This window comes from Moschus berezovskii, chromosome 20, assembly GCF_049115385.1.
Source record: "Moschus berezovskii isolate FMDL1 chromosome 20, NW_MosBer_1.0, whole genome shotgun sequence".
NCBI classification, from domain to species: domain Eukaryota; kingdom Metazoa; phylum Chordata; class Mammalia; order Artiodactyla; family Moschidae; genus Moschus; species Moschus berezovskii.
In genome coordinates this window covers 65346878-65361232 of record NC_142479.1, presented here as the reverse complement: position 1 = coordinate 65361232, position 14355 = coordinate 65346878, and the positions used below count along the sequence as shown (strand labels likewise).

At 43.6% G+C, this 14355-nt stretch overlaps 1 protein-coding gene across 7 annotated transcripts in view; it reads left to right on the top strand.

The window, feature by feature from the left end:
* Positions 1-14355, top strand: part of TNRC6C (trinucleotide repeat containing adaptor 6C) — a 118355-nt gene that overhangs the window by 24652 nt on the left and 79348 nt on the right. Inside the window, exon 2 of one of the 7 annotated variants that reach the window (XM_055408480.2) lies at positions 13489-13706. The exons of 5 other annotated variants lie outside the window; for them this stretch is intronic. The gene's annotated coding sequence lies outside the window, so the exon portion shown is untranslated. Of the gene's footprint in view, positions 1-7212; positions 13707-14355 lie in introns of those variants that run through there. One more of the 7 variants, XM_088829293.1, reaches the window with a different exon arrangement.

The following is a 14355-nucleotide window of genomic DNA, read 5'->3' as shown; positions in this document are numbered from 1 at the left end:
AGAGTACTGGAGTGGGTTACTGTTTCCTTCTCCAGGGGATCTTCCGGACCCAGGGATCGAACCCGGGTCTCCTGCATTGGAGGCAGACGCTTTAACCTCCGAGCCACCAGGGAAGCCCAGCTTGTCTTAAAACTGAAGCTCCTTCCTCTCGCTCTTGGATTGCATACCACAAAGCGTGTGCGCACTTTTGGGGCGCGTTGTGCCCGGTGAGTGCGTGTGTGCTCAAGAGTCACTGTCTGTGTTGCGTTGGGCTACTCACTGGGGTCCTCCGAGCTCCAGGGGCCTCTCGCTTAAGGTGCAGGTGATGTCGATTTCTACAGAGTTGTCTTGAGGCATCACTGAGGTCAACTATTGAAAAAATCTTCCAAGCCCAGAGTTTAGTAAATGACAGTATTGCTGTCATTAGTGTTTTCAAAGACAACAACTTCAAACTGTCTGCTGCTGCCACAGTACTTATGTTCAACCAAGTTGAACTTGGTTATCTATGGACAATTGTTTGATTTTCTAGGTTTTATCTTTGGATTCAGGAAAACTATCAGAAACCTTCATATGTGGACCAGAGCCTTGGCTGCCGAGAGAATTGCTGAGTTTTGGGCAGTTCCCCGAGTTTTCCCATCACGCTCTTGGCTGGGTACATGCTCTGGGGCATAAGAGAGGATGTCCAGCTCCTGACTCTGTCACCTGGGGGAGGTGTCTCCCGGAAAACTTGCTTTTGGACCTGAGTGTTAGGGAAAGTACTTCCTTTGCAGAACTGGTGCGTTTTCTCATGGTTAATGAGAAGCCGTAAAGGACGGAGTGAGAAATTGGATCATTATTTGTAACATGATTTAGTAAGTTGCTCATTGCTTCACTTTAGGACAGAGGGTAGGTTAGCTCTGAGCACCTATACTGACCCATTACCATATGTGGTTCTGGTAAAATCCTTTAAGGAGGTGAACTCTGAGGCAGAGTTTCCTTGCCACTTCCTGCCCACTTTACAAGATTTATATTAGTATAAATCTACTTCTTCTCTATTAAAAAAAAAAAATCAGAAAGCCAAAATGGTGGCAACTAGCAATGAGCTGACTGAGAGTAATAGGAAACATTTGCTCTTTTAAATTGATATGTGAACATAGTATTGGACACCCAGGTCATGTATGTTCACATTCTTTGAGTAAAGAGCAGCGTAGCAAATCATAGAACACTTTTCTTCTCAATTAGGTTCCCATAGGATCTCTGTCTAGACTCTGTTGTTTGTGGTCAGAACCTAGCGTATGTTTTTTTTTTTTTTCTAGCGTATGTTTAAAAAACAAAATAGAAAATTTAATTCTTTAAATAGTTGATATTTTTCAGGCAGGTTTTCTTCCTAATCATTTCTGGAATGAGCCTGTGCATTTCACATTTTTAATGTGAAATGTTAACAGTCCTTTTAGTACCTGTGATTTTTTCTGCATAAATACAATCGGCCCCAGAGTTCACCTCCCGCCTTAGGCTTCACTGTAGGGACTGTTCAGGCAGGCTCACGATCCCAGCACAGACCTTTGAGACCTTCTTTCCTGCTCTCCTCACGTACAAGCCCTGGCTCCACAAATGTTTGTGGCTCAGGGGACTCAGTAGATGGTGACAGCGGTATCACCTCTCTTTATATTCAGCTTCTCCCTCGTGCAGATTGTCATAAAGCTGTTTCCACCAGAAACCAACTTTGAACACAAGTTACTTTAATGGCTCCCAAAATTGAGTCCACAGTTAACAGTCCTTTCAGTTCACAGAACTGTAACATTTTTAAATACGATTTATCCTGGAAATGATCTGCAGTCTAGTTCGCTGATTGATAACCACTGATAACAGGCCTCTGTTACATCACTTCAGTGACTGGCCCGTGGTCATATGGTGCCGGGACTTTGTTCTTTCTACTTCCTAATCACGAAGGAGAACCTTTTTTGATTTTGTGCAGGTGGATTACAGTCTTTAGAGCATAGAAATACTATGGCATCAAACAAAAACTACTGGTGATATTAGGCAAATTCAGGCAAATAGAATTCTCTTTCCCTCCTGTCAGGTTTCATACTTCAGGTCTATGTGTTATTAATTAAATTTAACTTGTAGTTTTATATTTGGTGTCATTTATTTGTTGTTTAGGCATATCTGTGAATGCTACTTATTCATTAGTATGGCAGTATTAAAGTCTCCAGTTTGATGACACGACTGAAATAGTCTCTAAGGATTCTTCCATCAGTCAGGAGAGAGAAACCAAGTAGTAATGTGAACAGGGAAAGTTTAATGTAAAGAATTACTAACTCTTAACGGGGGCTTCCCTGGTGGCTCAGCGGTAAAGAATCCTCCTGCCAATGCAGAAGACACGGGTTCAATCCCTGGGCTGGAAAAATCTGCTGGAGAAGGAAATGGCAGCCCACTCCAGGATTCTTGCCTGGGAAATCTTATGGACAGAGGAGCCTGGAGGGCTTCAGTCCATGGAGTCACACGATTTAGTGACTAAACAACAATGACTCTAACAGGAAATTGGAGTAATGAGGGATTTGCTAATTAGAAATAGAGAAATCTTTAAATTTTGTAGGCACAGTGGTATGAGGAGTAGCCACTGCCCCCAGGGCTGAGATGGGGTGCCCAGTGAGAGCTTCCTGGCTGAGGTCCAGACCTCTGGAGAGGGTACAGATGTGACTCAGGGATGGCAGAATAGTCATGAGCATGAGGTGGTGGGGAGGCTTAGGGGTAGGTTGGACTGGGAGGAAATTGCTGGGAAGTTCCTCAGAGCAGCAGAATGAGGGGGCTATAGGAGTCAGTCAAGAGCAAAACTCTTTTCCTGCTGTGTCTCTCTAGCACCCTCTATTGAAGAAGCTTAACGTCTTGCCAGCTGGCAAAGGAAAATGTTTAAAGGTCCTGATCTTCACAGAGCTGGCAAAAAACAGTGTGAAGCTGAGTGGCAGTAAGTCAGTAGCGCAGTTCCCCACCTCCACGTTCCTTAGTAGTCAAAAGGAGACACTTTTTGGTCAAGCTTACTTGTCATTGGTTACATATTACCTATTTGAAAATTTTCAGTGAAATCCTGATAATTATTAATAACCACTCTGTCTCTTCTGGCTTCCCTGGTAGCTCAGCTGGTAAAGAATGCCTGCAATGCAGGAGACCCCGGTTCACTTCCTGGATCAGAAAGATACTCTGGAGAAGGGGTAGGCTACCCACTCCAGTATTCTTGGGCTTCCCTGATGGCTCAGCCCTTAAAGAATTTGCCTACAACGCGGGAGACCAGGGTTCCATCCCTGGGTTGGGAAGATATCCTGGAGAAGGGAACTGCTCCCCACTCTAGTATTCTGGCCTGGAGAATTCCATGGACTGTATAGTCCATGGGGTCGCAAAGAGTCAACATGATGAGCAATTTCACTTCACTGTCGCTTACATACCAGGATGTACCAGCCGGGACAGCTGTATCTGTGAGATGGTTGGGGCTTCGTGTCTGTTATTTTAAGCATATTTAAACTACACATATTCAAGTGTCATTATGAAAATTGACAGTGAAAGTGGAGCAGCAATAAAAATTGTGTCATTTTCTGACTTAATTTGAGGCTACTGTAAACTCAGAAATGAAATAAAGAAAAGGTTTTCACAAAATGGTACTTAAGGACTTCCCTAGCAGTCCAGTGGTTAAGACTCTGCACTTGCACTATAGAAGGCATGGGTTCAATCCCTGGTCAGAGAAATAAGATCCTACATGCTGCGTGGCCTGGCCCCCTCAAAAAAAGGTACTTTTAACCTCTGTATTTGTAATTGACATGTGATATAGTAATTTTAAAGCAGCTTTTGTAGTGGTTAAGAATGTTTACTGAACGTGATTAGTTTTGAGAATCATAATTAAATAGTGCTAGATCCAGTCAGCACTTTTATAAGTCTAAATTAAATAAATTGTTGATAAACTGTATTTATCAGGATTCTTCAGTTACATGCAACAGAAAGTGACTCTACAAATTAAGGAGGGAGTGGAAGGACTTAGGAAGGATAAGAGGTGGCTGACATCATTGAGGGAAAGCTGAGAAGCCAGTCTCCACGGCCTGCAGAGCCTGGGCAGCAAGTGCTGGTGGGCAGCTTTGGAGGTTGCGGTCTCTGCAACGGATCTGCTTCATCTGCTTGCCCCTCAGTTCAGGATTCACATTCCAGGGAGTGTCTTGATTGGACTCACAGGTAGCAGGCCACAGGAGCGACTTGTTCTGGGCTCAAAGGAAATATGTTTCCAAGACCTAATTCTCACTCCGCTTCTTAGCTTCTCTCCCTCGGCGTCAGCTTCATTTCCAGTCCCTCTGTGGTCAAGGCCTACGACTTCCATTCCTGTGATCCTGTGGGGTGCATAGAGTCGCCCTGAATCTAGGCACCGTGGCCCAGGAAGTGCAGTGCTTTTGGACTGGCCAGACGCCTCTCTGGAGCCTCTGTTCCAAACCTCAGAGTGAGGGAAGGACTGGCACTCGGGGAAATTGGAGTACAGTTTCCAATGGGGGCAGTAAAGGAAGGTGAGCGGCAGAAATACTGGATGGAGGTAATCACCTTTGTTGTTCAGAGAAAAGCCTACCATAATTTTTCTGTGATAAAAAACCAGTGGAAGAAGATTGCAAGATGTTGGGAAGTGTTGGTGGGACAGGGAAGTGGCTACGTCTGTCAGTGGTTAGACAGCAGGCAGCACACGTGTGCTTATCAGAGGTCTGGTCAGTCAAATTGCTCCCACTGAGGGTGCTGCTGGGCTTGTTCTGGCTTGGTGCTTTAGCCACAATAGTAAGTGTTGAGAGAAACCCTGGGGCTGAAGTCCGTATTAGCACTAAATGAAAATAGTGTCAGAGTTACTTTGGAACACCTTGAGGCCCGCTGATTCTGCCATGCCTCTGCTCAGATCTCAGTGATGCTTCTGCTTCCTTCCAAAGTGAAGGTTCCTACAGTCAGCATTCCCAGTCAGCTTCTCGTCCTTTCCTCCAGAGCTTCCCTCTGTACCTTGTGGTACCCTGGTCTAGGGAAATGAAGACCTTTATCTTCAGCTCTGTTCTCTCCCAACTCATTCTACGTCCCCTCCTCCATTGGACTGAAGCCCCATCTCTCATTAGGCCAGGAATGGAGGGGGAAGGCGTTGCATGAGAGAGGGATTCAGCGTTTTCCAGGGCCGCTGTCAGCTCCCTGTGACCATTTGCAAAGCATTATTTTTGTTGCTTTTGTTTTGATTCATTTTTTAAGAAAGTTACATACAGTACAGTTCACTCTCTGGTGCACAGTTACGTTAAGTCTCAATGAATCCATGCAGTGTGTGTGTCATGTTTATAGGTGCATATAGCCGCCATCATAATCAAGATTCAGAACAGTTCTGTCATCCTCCAGAGTTCCTTGCTCTGTCCCTTTGTAGTAATATCTTCTCCATTCCCAGCCCCAGGCAATCGCAGGTCTGTTTTATGCTCCTCTGATTTTTCTCTTTTTCCAGTTTGTCATGTAAATGGAACTATGCAGCACATGTCCGTTTGAATCTGGCTGCTTGTACTTAATATTACGATTTGTCTAAGTGTGGTTTTTCTTTGAGTTTATCTCATTTGGAGTTCACACAGCTTTTTGAATCTGTGAATTTATATATATCACCAAATCTGGGCTGTTTTCTGCCATTATTTTCTCAGATTTCTTTTTCTCCTCTACTTCTCACCAGTCTTTTTCTCCTCCACTTCTAAAACCCTGATGACACGAGTGTTGGGTCTTCTGGTATCATCGCACAGCTCCCTGAGACTACTCCACTTTCTTATCTTGTTTCTGTCTGTTCTTCAGAGCCTATCATTTCTGGTGCTCAAATTAAGTTCACACATTCTTTCCTCTCATCCATTTTTTCATTGTGCCCGTCTAGTGAAGTTTTTTATTCGGATATTTTGTCTTTCAGTTCTAAAATTTCCACTTGAGGGAATTCCCTGGTGGTCCAGTGATTAGGACTCCGTGCTTTCGCTGCCAAGGACAAGGGTTCAATCCCTGGTCAGGGAAGTAGGATCCCGCAAACCAAAAAGTGAAAAATAAGTGAATGAATAAATAAAATTTCCACTGTGTTCTGTTTTATAGTTTCTATTTATCTGCTCTGAACATCTATATTCCCAGTTGTTTCCAGGGCATTTACCTTTATTTGCCTCTTGGAGCATAGTTATAATCACTTTTGAAGGCTTTGATAATTCCAACAGCCAGGGCACCTGGGAGTTAGCATCCCCCGTCTTTTGTCCTGACAGTTTGGCCACATCTTCCTGGTTCTCTGTATGAAGAGTAGTTTTGAGTTTTATCCTGGACCTTCTGGACATGTTGTATGGACCTTGAGTCCCATTAAACTTCTCAGAGCATGTTGATTTTGTTGTTGTTGTTACTTACTTTATTTTGTTTTTGTTTAGCAGGCAGTCAAGCCAGTTAGGTTCAGACCACAAAGCCTGTCTCGCGCGGTGTGGGCAGTGATTCGAAGGTCGTTCAGTTTCCCAGGCCTTCACTATTATGCTGCCTTGGACTGGGCCCACATGTGTGCGACTCGGGTTAGTTCAGGACTTTGCAGGGAGCAGGAAGGGTAGTTGAAATTGGTTGTAGTTCAGTTTTCCAAGCCTTTGCTCCTGTTTGGGGTCTATTCACACATGCATGACTCGAAGGGGAACCGGAACTGAAAGTTGATGGTCAGAATCTGAGGGGCTCCTCCAGCTGATTGCTCTGGATCCGCCACACTCTTTAGCTCTCAGGAGCTCATTTTCTTAGTTCTTTGTTCAGAAAGATGAGGTTCTTTTGGTGTCAGCTGCCTGGGCCGCCACAGCACAGCTCTGTTACCAGAGCCGACCTCCGGTCAAAATAACAAGAAACAGGCAGCCAGAGAAGAAGGGGAAGTGAGAAACTCGCCCCCACACAGCCACCTCCCCAAGTTTGGACTCCTCTACCTAGCTGACTTGGTTTTGTTTACTTTTCATAGTTTAGTTTTTTTTGTATTTATATTGTACTTCAACCAGTTTTTTGTTGTAATCAGTGTCAGAGAGGCTGTGGTGGGTTTATTCCATCTTAACTGACCCCCAACGTCTTAGAGCACGACCTAATTAGTTTTTTATGTTGCATAACAGACTACCACGAACTGAAAGCAATGCATATTTATTATTTCACCATTTCTGAGGGTGAGGCGGCTAAGCATGGGTTAGCAGTCAAGGCCAGGGCTGGGTTTTCGTGGGAGGGAGGGGTTGACTGGGGAAAGGTGGGCTTCCACACTCACTTGGGCTGTTGGCAGAATTCATTTCCTTGCAGCAGTAGGATTCATGGCAGCTGTTTCTTCAAAGCTGACCCCTGAAAGGGAGACTAAAGCAAGTCTGCTAAACAGATGGAGGTTTATAATGTAGTCAAGGAAGCGGCATTCCGTCACCTTCGCCATATTCTAATGGTGAGAAGCAAGTCATAGGTTCCTCCCACGCTCATGGGGAGGGCATCATACAAAGGTGTGACCAGCAGGAGACCTTAGAGTCTCCCTGATGACATACATTATTCTTTGATCCTCAAATAAAAATTCTTCCTTCCACCCTCTGCTCCTGTTAATATTTGTAAGAGCTGTGGTACCCTTTTCTACTCCACGTCTTGGGGTCATGCTGAACAACTGTGTGGGTTTTTTAATGCAGTCCAGCCCATACTTGAGCCTCCAGGTTCTTGACCTCCTATGCCAGTGACCTACTTTAGAACCTGGTTCTGTGACTTTGACTCTCAAGCATAAGCTGTCTACTCCATTATTCTGTTTATTTCCATACTCTGTCGAGTATTAAGGATAATTCCAGCCTCACTGTCACTTTCCTGTTAGAGTCTTTGCCCCTTCAAGGTCTAAGGCTATTTTGTTAATATATCTTATCCTTTTCATACTGCCTGGAGAATCCCAGGGACAGGGGAGTCTGGTGGGCTGCTGTCTATGGGGTCGCACGGAGTCGGACACGACTGAAGTGACTTAGCAGCAGCAGCAGCAGCAGAGTATAAGGGTGAAGTCCTTACAGATAGCAGGTATTCAGACACATGCTGAAAAGTTAAGAACCTGAAATATTTCTGTGACGACTGGACAGAATACCACTTCCTTCCCCTTCCTTTTTCAGTTTTGCCTGATAACATTTATTCCTAACATAAACGCTGCCAGGAAATTCTAATTAAATTAGCTAGCACGCACATACACTGAATTAGCAAATATTTTAATGACATGACATTGGAGTCCAACCAGTATGACTTAAGAGCATTAACTGTGATGTGTCCTACGGGTGAAACTGGGTTACAGTTTCTGGTGACTAAACCTCCCAGGCAAGCCCACCCTCTCTTGTGTGTATGCAAAAAGGCAAGTAATTAACCAATAAAATACTGGAATTTGGAACACTTGCCACCTGGAATACCTCTGCACAGGGTAGCTCCATCTCCATCCATCATTTCATTTTTCTCTGGGAGAAGATGTAGTTAACTGGAATACTAAGATGATTGGTTCCTACCAAGGCTCTGCCTACAGGCAATCTCCTGCCTCCCCTCCCTTCTTCTGGCTGCTTCCAAAATATAAGTGGCTTCTTTCTCCACCCAAAGCCTTCTAATCCGGTGATTGCTAAACTATTCAAGAATAAAAGAAATATGCATCTTGAAAATCCAGATTATTAAAAGTATTTTCTTTCCAATAGTATTCAGTAGACTAGGGACACATTACTGTATGTCTCCCCACACAAAACACAGATAATCTATGTCTACTTTGGCCCTTCAGACTTGCTCTGGGTCCTGAAGTTGAGCCCCATATCAGATTTCTCTTTCCCTAGTTTCCACTATTCAGTTCAGTTCAGTTCAGTTCAGTCGCTCAGTCATGTTCAACTCTCTGCGACCCCATGAATCACAGCACGCCAGGCCTCCCTGTCCATCACCAACTCCCAGAGTTCACTCAAACTCATGTCCACAGAGTCGGTGATGCCATCCAGCCATCTCATTCTCCGTCGTCCCCTTCTCCTCCTGCCCCCAACCTTTCCCAGCATCAAAGTCTTTTCCAGTGAGTCAACTCGTCGCATGAGGTGGCCAAAGTATTGCAGTTTCAGCTTTAGCATCAGTCCCTCAAATGAACACCCAGGATTGATCTCCTTTAGAATGGGCTGGTTGGATCTCCTTGCAGTATAAGGGATCACTATTACTGAAGCATAAACTGTACCACTAATCAAAGCAATGCTGTTTTCTTTAGCAGAAGCCAGATAGACTAAAGCTGGAGTTATCTGTAGTGGTGGTAAACTAGAAGGGAATGTGTATGAATAGAGGAATAACAGGGTAGAATATGGGGGCCTTCCCTGGTGGTCCAGTGGTTAAGACGTTACCTTCCTGTGCAGGGGGTTTGGGTTTGATTCCTTGTCAGGGAACTGAGATACCACTTGCCTCACTGCCAAAACACCAAGACATAAAAAACCAGAGGCAATATTGTAACATTCAATAAGACTTAAAGCAAAATAGACTGTGGTAACATTCACACCATTGTATATTATGTAGCCGTTAGAAATGATAGATTAGGGACTTCACTGGTGGTCCAGTGGTTAAGAATCTGCCTTTCAAAGCAGGAGTTGTGGGTTCGACCCCTGGTCAGGGAACTAAGATCTCACAGGCGTGCATGCTCAGTCATTGTCTGGTCTGACTTTGCAACCCAGTGGACGTAGCCCACCAGGCTCTGTTGCCCACGCAATCTTCCAGGCAAGAATACTGGAAGCGAGTTGCTATTTCCTCCTCCAGAGGATTTTCCTGACCCAGGGATCACTCCTGGGTCTCCTGCACCTCCTGCATTGGCAGGCAGATTTTTTTACCACTGGCACCACCTGGGAAGCCCAAGCTCCCATATACCGTGGGGCTGCTAAGCCGTCACCACAGCAAGAGAGAGGCCTGTGTGCTGCAGTGAAGAGCCCGCGTGCCGCAGCTAAGATCTGATGCAGCCAAAAGTAAAAGGTCTTTTAAAAAGAAAGGAAAAGAAGTGCTAAGTCTCGCTAATAGCCAGAGAAATGCAAAATAAAGTAATAATGAGATATCATCACTTAAATAGACCAGGTCTGTCAGTTGGGAGAATGGATGAGGAAAGAGAGACACATTGAATGAGGAAAACAAGATGCAAAAAAAGTTGTGTAACACGGTCTTTGTATTACAAAACAACGATAAAACCCTTTGCAAAAATACATAGATGTGTATACTCCATATAATTACATGAACATGGTGAAAGGCTCAGAAGAGTATGAACTCGGTGGCTTCATGGGTTATCTGGAAGGGAGGCGGAGGAGAGAAGAAAGAATGAGTAAGGAGATGCCAGGCAAATGAGAAGCAAAAGCAAGGTTTATGTTGGGGAAAATGCATAAGATCACATTTACACTTGTGTGTAAAACCATATATATTTAAATGAAAGTTTTAAGTTGAAGTTTAACTTAAGCAACTTCCCTGGTGGTCCAGTGGCCTTGGAGTTCACTCCCTGCTCAGGGAACTAGATAAAGATCCCTTGTGCCACAACTGAGACCCGTTGCAGCCAAATAAATAGTTTTTAATTAAAATTTTAAAATGCCGTTTTCCCAACCTGGCCATCCCTCTTTATTCCCCATACAGCTTGACTTGTAAATCCACCTCACAACTTCTCCACACAGGAAAAAAAAAATACAGTTTATAATCTTTTACTAGCCTCAAAAGGTAGATAGAAATGTATTAAATATTAATTCATCATTTCAGGAAATAAAGTTTCCCTGGGAAAGAAAGTACACTTATCAAAGATGTTCTTCCAGTATAAATCTCACCTGAGGGACTTCCCTGGTGGTCCAGTAGCTAAGAGTCCACCTTGCAATGCAGGGGACGCAAGTTCGATCCCTGGTTGGGGAAGTAAGATGCCACACGTCACAGAACAACTCAGCGGGTCATTGCAACCAGCAAGTCCAAGCATCACAAGGCAAGATCTTGCATGATCCAGCTAAGACCCAATGCAGCAAATAAATAAATAAAAATGTTAAAAAAAATTTTTTTTCAGCTGAGATTATGGACCAGAAATTGGTACCAGCAATGTCCTGAATGATGACAGGCTTTTTTTCCTCAATGCCACAGAGACAGAAGACATTCCTACCACTAAGGTACTTACAGCCCAGAGTACAGGAGGAAGCACACAGTGTTCGTTAAAAGCAGGACCTTAGCTCTGATAGATAACATGAGCAGGAGACTTCTAAGCTCTCATGGCATTGTGTGCATATCATTGTTGTAATAGTCATCATTAATATGAAGCATTATTTGTATGAATAGCCTGAAAAGCGTATTAACCCCTCCTTGTCATTGCTGTGATCTCAGAGGGCTTATAATGCCATTGTTCAAAAAGTATTTGTTAAATGAATCAGCCCTTCTGTTTGTCCCTGATGCTTACCTACCACAGTAAATAGCATATGCTAGTTGTGTAGCGAACATATGAGACAATCTTAAGGTTTAGGCTTTCTAGGAAAGGAGCAGATGAAAAGAGCTTACAAGGAAATGGAAGTCAGGGAACAGGAGGTTTCCGTAAAGATAATGAATGGGTGCAGTGGAAACAGGAGTGAGTGTAGGAGGTTATGGTCAGAATGCAGAATAGTGACATCTAATGTTTCAGCAGTTCTGGATGCTTAAGATCTAGTAGTAAATAAAACACTCTTTATTCACCTTTTATGATCAGGGGAAAGGCTGCATGTTTTGTTCTTTGAGGCTACTTTAGCAAACTATCCAGCTCCCCAACCAGTCTTCCTAGCAAAGCCCATGAAGAAGCAAGTCCAGCCCCATGCACTCAAAACGAATCGGTTTATTTATTTTTAACTGGAGGATAATTGCTTTACAACGTTGGGTTGGTCTTTGCTGTACATCACCATGAGTCAGCCATAGGGACACATAGTCCCCTCCCTCCTGAACCTCCCTCCCGCCTCCCACCCCACCCACCCCTCTAGGTTGTCACCAAGCACCAAGTGGAGCTCCCTGTGTACTAATTGGTTTTTTGGTACCTTGAATGGTCAAACCAGAGATGACCAGACAACTGAGAAAAGATTCACATCAAAGGGAGCCTAAGGGAGTTAGTGTCCAGAAAGGAAACAATGCAGAAAATTGGAAGAACTTCAGATAAACTCTAATTAATCTCCTCAGGTAGCATAAAAATGACCTGCATCTATAAAACAAGAACAAATGGTGTGGGAAAAGAGCAACTAAAAAACAAGAGAGTTATGTACAATTTTAGTATCACGGAATAGGAAACTCAGTAGAAGGACTTGAAAGATCAAGTCTTAAAAAATTGAGAGCAACAATAGCAAAAAAAGAGTAGAAAAAGGTAAGTTATGATGATCCATCTAATAGACTTAATATGTTGTTCAGAAAGCAGAAGATGTTTTCAATAAAGCAGAGAACCGAAAGTAACACCTCTATATTGAAAACATCAGCCAAATACTAAGTACAAATAATGGGGGAGAAAGACACTGAGGTGCACATCATCATGAAATTTCAGAGTCCTGGGGGCGACAGGAAGCTTTGGGAGGAATCACCTAGAAAGGACTATAAAGCAAAACGACATCAGACATCTGTTAGATAGTAGATGCTGGAATGCAGGGGCGTGGTGCCTTCAAACTTGATTCTCGACCTAGAATTTATGCTCAGCCAAGCCACCAGTGAAACAAAAAGGTAGCTAATTCCAGCATAATGGAGGGCATCATTCAAGGAGGAAGACAAGGGAAGTGACCGGATGACGGAGTTCACAAGTTTAGGTCCGCATTCATGGATGGGCAGTGATGAGTCTGCACACACGGTTCCTGCTGCTTAGTCTGTTTCCCCTCCTTTCCCACTGCACTGATATGAATGACACAGAGACGCAGAGTTACCTGTAGGAAACAGTTGAGCCGCAATGAAAGTGGGCTCCAGGAAGAGACACAAAGGTATGAGAAGCGTGTGAAAGATGCTCGACGCCACTGTCGTGAGGGAAATGCAAATCAAAGCCACAGTGTGCTACCTAGGGCAGTCACATTAACAAAGACAGAAAATAGAACTGGTGGCTGCCAGGGCCTGGGCTGGGCCGGGTAGTGGGGAGTTATTTCATGGGCAGAGTTTCAGTTTTACAAGTTGAAAAGAGTTCTGGAGATGGGTTATACAACCATAGGACTGTAACTTTACTGAACTGTACGTGAAAAAATGGCTTAAGATGGCAGATTTTATGTATATTTTACCACAATTAAAATTTTTTAAAAAATGAAATGACTGGAGGATCTTAGAAAACTCTAGCAGAGTGCTCCCAGCACAGAGCGAGCTGGACCAAGGCTTTGAAGGGAGTTTGGGCAAAGCGATTGAGGAGAGGGTGGATGTTTTAAAAAAAAAAACACAGAATTTTTGTAGGGAGGATAGAGCAAGAGGAAAAGAAAACCAACTAGGAACTCTGGGAAAAGCAGCTACACAGGAGGTTAACTGTGTACTACCTAGCTCTGCTTCGAACATTAACATTCTGCTTTTAAAGCAAATGCCATTCATTGATTTAATTCATAGCAGTGACCGACTTAATGGACTTCAGCTTGAGCAGACTCCAGGAGACAGTGAAGTGTCCTTCACTGCTGCAGTCCACAGGGTTGCAAAGAGTCAGACACGAGCAAGCGACTGAAGACTGGGGTACTGAAGAACCGCATCCACCTCCATCATTGCAGCAATTCAGCTGTTAATATCTCAAATTGATAAGTCAGGATACAAGGATCCAAGCATTTTTAAAGGTACATGACTATACAGTCACATAGAGAATATTCTTAAAGAAACTCGGTGTGTGTTATCTCCATGGAGAGAGCCTGTGAACCCTGGAGAAGGGAGAATCTCTTTTTGTTACGTATCTTTTGTACTCTTTATGCTTTCTCATGAGCATGTATTACTTTATAAATGAGATTCAATGCTTTTAAAAAATTATTAATGAAAAATGGCAGAAATTGTATACCAGGAGATAGAATAAAGTAATGCTAGTTAGGGGAAATAGTAGATGAAATTTTCTTGAAGTTCAAACATTTGAATCATGCTTTAGTCATAGACACATGACCTCAGGCAGGAAAGTGTAAGGTAACTCAGGGCTACATGAGATGTTTATTTCCAGCATTTTATTTCAATACTATGAAAGTAAAAGTCACTCAGTCATGTCCAACTCTGCAACTGTATAGTCCATGGAATTCTCCAGGCAAGAATACTGGAGTGGGTAGCCTTTCCCGTCTCCAGGGGATCTTCCCAACCCAGGGATCAAACCCAGGTCTCCCACATTGCAGGTGAATTCTTTACCAGCTGAGCCACAGGGGAAGCCCCTAAACTGTACTGCTAGGGGAATAGGTGGTTCTAATTAATATAACTTTTAATCATTTTTATTCCATCTTCTATAGAATA